The following is a 7,837-nucleotide window of genomic DNA, read 5'->3' on the forward strand; positions in this document are numbered from 1 at the left end:
ATGAACTGCGCAGGGCTGTGAGTGAGGCATGTAGCAGTAGTCAACTCCATGCATGATAACTCCGTAGCCATCCTCATCACCCAGATGCTAATCTGGCCCTGTTTCTTCTGCCTATGGCAGGCAATGCCTGGGGCTTCAGAACTCAGAGTTGATGTGGTTCCACACATTCTGCCGTTTCCAAAGCCTCTGGGCTTACCCCAGCCTGGATGGCTATTGAGGAGCATCATGTTTGCCTTGGAAGACAGGTGCCGCAGTCCGGCTGCAGCAAAATAACCGGGAGGTGACGAACAACTTGTGTAGATTGATACAGCAGGAGTGGAAGCCATTTATTGTAGGACAACAGAGGTATATATACATTCCACACAGCTTATCTTAATTAGCATAAACTAGATACAGCAGTCAACCAATAAGAAATCTCCACACTTAATGGCTCGCTGGCGTCACTTCACAAACCACTCCCCCTGGCAAAATACCAGGCGCCATCCTGACTTGTTTACAGACCCTAACAGACAGGAAATCACAAAGCTCTTCTGGTATGGTTGCCCTGGGAGACACTGGGGGTGGGAGGAGCAAGAGGGAGTCAGCCTTCTTTTTAGACCCCTGACATCTACAAAGTACGTTGTCCTTTCTCAAGTCTAAACACACTGGTGTGCCCAGCCCAAGGGAGACAGAGGAGAGGCTCCTCTTCTCATAATTTAATTTATTTTTTTGAGACAAGTCTCCTCGCTATTGCTCAGAGTGGCATTGAACTCCTGGGCTCCAGCGTTCCTCCTGCCTCAGCCTCCCAAGTGCCTGGGACTCCAGACGCATGACCCGAGGCCCCCTGCCTTTCTAAAAATTTTAAATGTGGAAACTGAGGTGTTTGAGAGCCAGCTTCCTAAGCTCACACAAGCAAGCCATGGAGCTCTTTCTTCAGATCACCTATTGCCGGCCCCAGGGCTCACACACCCCGAGCAGTAGCCCCCTAACCTCAAAATTCTCCCCATTCCCCGAGGCGCCGCGGAGCTCCTTTAAAGCATTTAGCTTTCCCTTCTCCCAACAATGGCCATCTGTAAGAGGCTCTCGGCACCTGGAGTTTGAAATTGTTTTTCTTCCCTCCCTTCCTGAAGACCAGATTGTTCCTAAGCTCTGGGCTGCCCAGCCAGGACAGGCCTCCCTCGCTGGCACCAAGGGTGGGGCTGAGGATCTGGGCTTGTTTTCGCAGGATTGCACATGAGCAATGGAGTGCTGGCGGTGGCTTCCCCGCGAGAGGCACGTGGCAGCTAGGTATGTGTTTGCAGGGAAGTAAACTCCAAGAATAAACAGAAAATACACACTCGCCACATCCTGCCAGCCAAGCCCCGGCGTCCCCAGTTCTGACAGGTGATCCATTCTGACTTCCTTGTGGAGACACACACCCGGGCCAACTGCTAGCTTGAAGCCTGGCAGTCAGGCAGGAGGAGGGCAGGGCCTGAAGAGGTGCTCAGGCTCCGGGGCAGAGGCTCCACAACTGAACCCTGGGGGAAAGCCATGCCTACCTCTTAGGGTCACTGTGCAGATTCATGCATAGACCATGCTCATCCCAAGCCTGAGTGAGAGGGTGCCAGGCATCAGGGCATGCAGCCATTAAAGGCAGTTTTTTTTTTTTCTGGTTCCCCCAACATCCTCTCTTCCCTATCATGGAGGCTTTGGACGTGGTCTCCTTTCTGCCTGGGGTATCCTCTTCCCACCTCCTTGGGGTTTTAGCTGAACTGTCCTCTGCTCAGAGAGCCCTTCCCCAGCTACCCTGTGGAAAGGAGAGGAACCTCGGCTCACCCCATCCCAATTATTCTCTCTCTCACTCCCCTCTTATTTGCTTTCTTCAAATTGTATCTCACAATTTCTAATGATTTGTGTTTGCTTCGTCCTTTTGCCTAAATGGTTGGCTCCTGGAGAGAGCCGCTCTCTCCTGGAGCAGGGTAGTGCCTGGAATTTGATAGGGATTCAATCGGGATCCATCTCATTAACGAACACATGTCCTTGCTTTGTCCAGGCTTAATTGGCTCAAGGGAGAGATGGATAAGAGCTGCCAAAATCCAGAATCAATGACCCCCCGCTGATGACTTTATCTCCCGCTGAGCTCAGGTAGGAACCATCAATGTCAGTGGCAGAAAGTAGATGACAGTCCTGCCACCGGAAAGGACAGACAGTTCAAAAGCTTAGATTCTTTCACGTGGATTCCACAAGTTGGGGTCAGTATGCTGTGCCAACTACTTGACACGTTGGCCCATTTCAGAGTGGGAGTGCTCTCCACTTGAGAAAGTATATGAGTCTGTTTATAAAAACAGCCATCTAAGAATTTGACAGCAGGCTGGATTTAAAAAAAGTAAAATAAAAATATCATCCATGGCAAGCGAATAATTAGGGATTCATCACTAACTTCTGTTTGTACAACACAGATTTATTGAGTCACTTAGACTGCAAATAAATGAATGGCATGATTCCACACTCGATAGCTGACCGCCTTGCTCAGAAAACAAGACATACCATCATGAAACTATGTAAGGAACCTAAAAATGCACAAAAATGCTATAAAGTAACTATTTGGTGAAGTGCGTGGAAGGTCAGGGTGAGTTGGATAGGAAAAAATTAGAAAGAGTTTTGGCTAAGGTCTTCCAAAGAGTGAGTTGACAGAGATTGGCACTGAAAAAAAAAAAATAGAAAGTTTTAGAACAGGAAGAGAGATTGGTTTCATTATTCAGTGAAACCCCCTTATTTACAAATGCTGAAAATGGGGCTCAAGGACCCCCCCCCCCCACTCACACACACACACACTTGGTTTCCATGGTAGAGGAGGGTCGAGGAGTCGCCTGGACTCCCAGTCTTTCCACTACATCATCTGGGCCATTTTAGAAAGAGGTGGGGTGAAATCTCAGCCAAGTCCCCAGAATGACTGAGCAGGATGTGGCAGTGGCTGAAGCAACAGGACAAGGCTGGGAGGGCAGGGACGTGACAAGAAAGACTTGGGGGTGGACTGAGGGTGGCCAGCGGCTGGCTCCCTCACAGAACATCCTTATTTTGGGCTCACTGACTTGCTGAGAAGTCCCTGAGTCATGTCCCTAGAGGCTGGTCACCAACTCAAACAGGAGTTCACACATCACTCCCTTCACCCTGAGCCTGGAGGGTGCCCACCAAATATTTGTTGACTTGCTTTGATTCTGACACTGGACCTGTCAATGTAAGAGGGGGGCATCTGTGTGCCACCACCACAGGGTGTTCTATATTTATGTTGAGAAGGTTCAGAGCAAGAAAAAAAAAAGTCAATCATTTCTTTTACATATAGTAGGCACTGCTCCTTTGTGGATTAAAATGCCCTTGTCGGCATGGAAACAAGAAACAGTGGGGCTGGAAGAATGTGGCAGAGAATGGAAAGATAGCCCAGAGGTGCCATTTTTACGCTCTCTGAGCCAGTCACAACTACACCCCAGCATGGCACCATGGGTGTGGTTCCTTTTCCCAGTCTCCCCAGAGAGATTTTGATTTTTACCTCTGCTTCTTGATAGATGTGGGATCTTGGGCATGACTTTGACCTCTTTGGACCACAGTCTCCTCCTTTAATAATACAGGGTAAATGTTCAGCATGGTGCGTGGCAAGCAACAGGTGTTCAACGAATTACAGACTCCCTTCCCTTCCGGATAAATGCACCTGATGAAGAGTGGATGGTGCCGAAGAACCACCCTAGGTGAGCAGCCCTGGGTAGTCTGGTGGCTGGAAGATGGGAGTTTGGAAAAGACGGAGCACTGAAGAATTTCCAAATCATTGTTCAAGAGTGGAAACTCCCAGAAAGAAGAGAGGAAGGGAGCCATGGCTTGGAACTAGGGAGAGGTTCAGGACTCAGAGGCAAAGTCCAGGGCTACAGAGACAAAACATCTTAGGCATTATTTCCCTCTCAGAACCTCAGTGTCTTCAAGTAGAAGTAAGGAAGTTTTAATATTGATCTTGGAGGCTCCATAGCTGCATGGCTCAATGACAATAGGGAAGGACCAGGATACCTCCTTCTTGGTAGTCTTCACCACCATGGAAGCAGAAGCCACATAGACAAATTTGCATCAGAACCTAGCAGCCCTTATGGTCTTTGGGACAGTAGCAAAGGGATGAAAGAGACATGCATGAACTAGTTTCATCCTAGGGCTCTCCACTCTCCCCTAGGTTCTAGCCATATTGGGAGGGAGTTGGCATGGGAGGAATGTTAAAGGAAAAATCTATCTCACAGGGCCTTGAGATTGGAGAAGTGGTAAGAAAACCCATTGAAACTGTATGTAGCTTTGAGCATGCTTGACTCTAAACCCAACCCTGTTCCTGAGCAGCTTTCTCTTGCCTGAGCTTCCAGGGTGAAGGGAAGAAAACCGAGAGGATGAGGCAGGAAACCAAAGTGCAAGTCTACGACACCATGCAGCTGTGTCCTCCATATCATCACCTCTTTCAGCAATGTGGCCCGAGGTGTGCTTAGTGTTGATGTATCCACTGCCACTGAAACACCTCTAGGCTAGGACAGGGCTTCTGAGTAGTATGAGACCAACCCAGAGAACCCCCCAGGGCCCAAGTGGGACCATCAAAGGACACGTGTGCTGCTCGATTGGGGTAGGCTGACCAATCCTTTCCAAATTATTTGTGCCCACCGAAGCTATGTGTGTTAGTTTCCTAGGGCTTCCATAACAAAGCTCCACACCCTGGGTGGGTGGAAACAATACAAATCTATTCTCTCACAGTCCTGGAGGCTGTAAGTCCAAAATCAAGGCATCCTCAGGGACATGCTCCCTCTGAAGTCTCTGAAGAAGGATCTCCTCTGTGCCTCAGTTGGGGTTTAGATCTAGAATGTACCCCAAAGACTCATATATTGAAGGCATTACTCCCAATGAATCGATGTTCAGAGGTGGGGCTCTTAGGAAGGAATTGGATCATGAGAGCTCTGACCTCATCAGTGGATTAATCCACTGGGGGATTCATAGCTGAATGGACCTTTGAGAGGTGGTGGAAATTGGAGGAGGTAGGACCCAGTTGAAGGGAGAGGGTCCTTGGGACCCTCAGGATTCTAAACCAATTGGAAATCTTAGCTCAAGTGACAGGTTTTGCCCTGCCACGCCCTTATGCCATGATCCGGTGCCTCGCCTAAGGCCCAAAGCAATGGAGTTGAGTCACCATGGGGTGACACCTGTGAGGCCATGAGCCAAACAAACCCTCCATCTTCCAAATTGTTTCGCTCGAGCACTCTGTCTCAAGAACCTAACGCGGATGACCACAGCCTCTCGCTGAGCTTCTGGTAGGCTGGAGCGTTCCTCCGCTTATAGGAGCTTCCCTGCAGGAGCCCTGTCATGTCATTTTCTCTGTGTCCTCCCATCGTCGTCCCTCTGTACAAGACTGTGTCTAGATTTTCCCTTTTAAAAAGGACACGGGTCATGTTGGATTAGAAGCCCAGCCTACTGCAGTATGACCACATCTTAACTACTTACATCTTCAATGATCCCGCCTCTAAATGAGGTCATATTCTAAGGCACTGAGGGGGTCAAGACTTCAACATCTTTGAGGGGTCTATAATTCAATCCATCACACTTGATGGGTTTCAGGATTTGAAAGTAAATTTCCCCAAACCTTAAAGACTGTGAATATTTACTCCTCATCCCCAGTGCCCCGTCTCTAGAGATGGTCCCCTAAATGGACATCCATGCAAGCAGCTCTAAGCCAGATACTGGCCCATAATCCCTCTCTTTACCCAGCCTACAACTCCCTGCTCCCAGGGCTGCCAAACGCTCAGTGCCTTCCAGATATCTAGCGACACGCCCCTGGAATGAAACCACCCCACAGATGTTCACTGGACCTGCAAACTCCCATCAGGTTGCATTCAAGTGGGAGAACAACTTTTGCTCTGCTCAGTGAAGGAGGGCTTCCTGTGGGAAGGAGTCACAGAAGGCTGAAAGCTGAGACAGGCATCTAGAAAAGCCGTGTGAAAGAGTAAATTCCAACACTGAAAAGGTGTCTTGTGTCATATGGGTCCCCATATCTCCAAATCTCCACAAAGAAACATTTAATCTAGAATACTTTCAGGAGAGGGAGGCCAACTTTCCACTTACCTCTGCCTTGACTCCAGGTTTAGAGAGTTGGGGCTGGAGGTAGGGGTGAGAGGGAATTCACTAAAAAGTCTCCCTTGCTGGTATCTTCTAACATGCTATTTCTGCATGAGTATTATCAGGCTAGCTACCCAAAGACAGATGCCGAACAAGAAGCTGATCACGTTTCCCAATCTTATTTGCAAACAAGCGTTCATTTCCTGCTTATCAAGGCATGGGCTGGTACTTTGTCCATTCAAATCACGGTCCCAAGCCAGTGATACAAACCACTGAGTGAGGTTCACCCCAGCCAGAGCCTGGGTGCTCAATGTCATTGACCTCAAGGAGCAGATAATTAGTATTGAAAGGTGTGATTGCAGCCCAGTCAGCCAGGTAATCAGTCCCTGATTTCTCTTCAGGATTCTAGACCAATTGGAAATCTTATCCCCAAAGGAGGCTGGAGGGAATTATCCTGGAAGTGTGGTATCCCTTTTCAAATATAAACACCGGACAATTATCCCAGCCAGTTAGTGCTTCCTTGCTCAGCACACTGCATTCTAGGCAGTGAGCAGAAGGGACCCCGGCTTTACCCAGGCGGCAGTCTCCCAGCCCTGGCTCCCCAGCAGCTCACGCTTCCAAGGCTGTCGCAACCTCGGGGTAGTCTCTGCAGACCAAGCCTCCCTTCCCGGTGCCTGTTTTGCAAACATTCAGCCGCTTCCTGGGGACCTGCCTCAACCTGAGGCCTGAGCTCCTTCTTGGCTGGCATGGTGAGGGCCTCTCTAGAAGGGCTGCTGTCTTTTCCCACTCCCATCAGATGGTTTGCAAGTCCCAGACTGAATGTGTCTTTCTACCATCTCCCAGGATAAAGGTGCCAGTTCTCCATTCTCACAAGCCAACCGCCAACTCTGACATCAAACTTGGTGGAATATTTAAATGTGCATTCACATCAAAACAGAATTCTGAGGCAAAAGGAAAAGGTTCCATGTGGGGACCCCTGTCTCCTTTCTGAACATGGGTAGCCCCTTCCCCATGGACAGGATCAAGAAGATACATTTGGAAATGCCGTTCCTTCTGTATCAAAGAATGCTTTTTTCCATTTTCTCTACAGTTTCAACCAAACTCACAATGGCTAACATAGTTAGACAGCAAAATAAACACAAAAGGCCATAAAATACTGACTCTTTCAAGCTTGGATGGAGATAGTACAATCAGCTACCTGCCCTGGACTCAGAAGGAGGCCCGGCATATAAACAAAGTGTGCAAGACTCCATGTATTATCAACGTATCACGTTCAGGCTCCTGCCAGCCTCCCAGCCAACACGTAACTCCACAGTAGGTAATGCGGACATCGGCACAGTTTTGAGAAAAGAGGCATTTTGTTCCTTAGAACCCATCTTCCCCTCAGTGTCAACATCCTCTGACTCAGGCCGAGCAACTGTCAGGGGGCAGTCCCCTAGAGAAGGTGCTCAGAACCTCAGGCCCCAGCACCTTCTCTTCTTTCTAGAAAATGCTGAGTTTAGAGTCTGAATCACTGAGAAAAAGCCTTCTAGATAAGCCTCATCTTTGATCCCCTGCATTGTCCTGCATTCACCAACATTTTACCACCAAATTTTCAAGGATTCAGAACATTTACAGAAATCATACAGAAACCACCCAGGAGATTTATTTTTAAATGATTCCTCTCTCACGTGTGGCTCTTAAGTTCTTATACTTTTCTTCAAGCAACAGTTTCCAAGATACTTATCATGGGAAACTTATGGCATAGGACATCATC

Source organism: Spermophilus citellus, assembly GCF_964194105.1.
Source record: "Spermophilus citellus genome assembly, chromosome: 17".
NCBI classification, from domain to species: Eukaryota; Metazoa; Chordata; class Mammalia; order Rodentia; family Sciuridae; genus Spermophilus; species Spermophilus citellus.